This window comes from Marmota monax, unplaced genomic scaffold (assembly GCF_021218885.2).
Source record: "Marmota monax isolate L192 unplaced genomic scaffold, Marmota_monax_Labrador192_F-V1.1 WCK01_AAM20220418_F8-fsc00248, whole genome shotgun sequence".
Classification (NCBI taxonomy): domain Eukaryota; kingdom Metazoa; phylum Chordata; class Mammalia; order Rodentia; family Sciuridae; genus Marmota; species Marmota monax.
Window position 1 is genome coordinate 1,075,918 of NW_026692019.1, and position 2,139 is coordinate 1,078,056.

The window sequence follows — 2,139 nt, forward strand, 5'->3', positions numbered from 1 at the left end:
GTAGCCCTAATGATAATACAAATCCTAGCCCTATTCCAAGCCCTAAACCTAGGTTTAACCCTAAAACTAACACTAACCCTAAACCTAACCCTAACTCTACCTCTAACCCTATCCCTTACCCTAAGCCAAACCCTCACCCTAATGCTATCCTAGTCCTAAACATAATCCGTAGCCTACCTCAAACCCTATCTCTATTACTAGTCCTAACCCTAGCCCTCATTCTAACTCTAACCTAAACTCTAACCCTGGCCCCTATTCAGACCCTAACTCTAAAGCCATGTCTAAACCTAACACTAACCATAAAGCGAACCCTAACCCTAACCCTACTGGTAAACCTATACCTAAACCTAACAGTAACACTAGCACTAGACCAAATCTAATACTAAATAGAGTCATAAACTTAGCCTTAGCCCTAAACAAAAACCTAGCACTAGCCCTAACAATACCTGTTAAACTAACATAAATAATAACTCTGTGCCTAGACCAAACACTAGTACTAAATCTGGCCCTCATCCTAAACCTAACCCTAACCCAAACAATGACCATTATCCTAAAATGAACCCTAGATCTAAATCTTATCCTAACTCCAAAACTAACTAGAACACTAGACTTATCCATAACCCTAACCCTAAAACTAGCCATAACCATATCCCTAGCTCTTACATTACCATAGTTCTAATCATAGCCATAAACCTCACACAAAACATAGCCCTTATCCTAGCCCTAAACATAGTCATTTTTGTAACCCTAACAATAAGCCTAGACCTAACCTTAACCCTAACCCTCGTCCTAACCCTAATTCTAGCTCAAACTCTAACCTTAATTTAAACATAACCCTAACCCTAACCGTAACTTTAGCTCTGACTCTAACCCTAACCCTCATACTAGCCCTAATCCAGCTCAAATGCTAACACTTACCCCAAACATAACCCTGACACCAACCCTAGGCCTTTCCCTAACCCTAGTTATAATTCTAACCTTACCCATAGCTGAAACCTTAGTTCAAACCCTATCCATTACCGGAAAGATAAGCCTAACCCAAATGCTAACCCTAGGCATAACGCTAACACTATTGCTAAAAATAATCCTATTAAGTACTCTAAAACTAACCTGAACCTTAAACCTAACACTATCAATTACACTAACCCGAACCCTAACCCTATCCCTAATGCTAATTCAAGCCTTAATCCTAAATCTTAACCTAAACAAAACCATACTCGAACCCTGACCGTAATAATAAACATAGCTTAAATCCTGATGCTTAACCTAAACCTAACAATTAAACTAGACCTAGCCATAACCTAACCCTAAAATTAACCATAATCTTGAACCCAGACCTGACATTAACCCCATCCCTAATCCTAGCCCGAACCCTAACACAAACACTAGTCCTCATCTTAGGCCTTTACCTAGCCTTAATCCTAAACAAAACACTAAATATAGCCCTCTCTAATTTTAACCCTCTCCCTAGACCTGAACTTAGGTATAAACCCATCATTTCCCCTAACCCTATCACTAACCCTAACCCTAACACTAAGCATATCTCTAGCCCTAAAAATAGGCCTAACCCTAACACTAATCCTAGCACTAATCCTAACCCTAATTTAGCCCTAAACCTAACTCTACAACTAACTTTGGCCTAAGACTAACTCTAACTCTCCCCCTAGCCCTATTTCTAGTTCTAACCCTATCCATTACAATAAACCTAACACAAGCCCTAACCTTAGCCCTAACTGTAGCCCTAAACCCTACCTTAGATCTAACCATTATTCTACATTGGATCCTAAACTTAAGCCTAATCCTCAACCTACCACTAGATCTAACACTACCACTACTCCTGAAACTAGCTGTAACCCTAGCCTTATCCCTTAAACTAAACAGAGCCTTTGACCTAACCCTAAATGTTAACCTAAATAAAACCCTAACCCTAAAACCTGCCATGATCTTCTAGCTCTAATTCTTGTCCTAGTCATAAAATTAACCCTGACCCTGACTTATATTCTAACACTAACCTTAATTCTAACCCTAAAGATAGTGCTAACACTAGATCTAGATCAAATACTAACTCTAATCATAACCTTAGTTCTGATATTAGCCATAGCCCTAACCCTAGCTCTAAACCTAACAGAAAAACTAGCC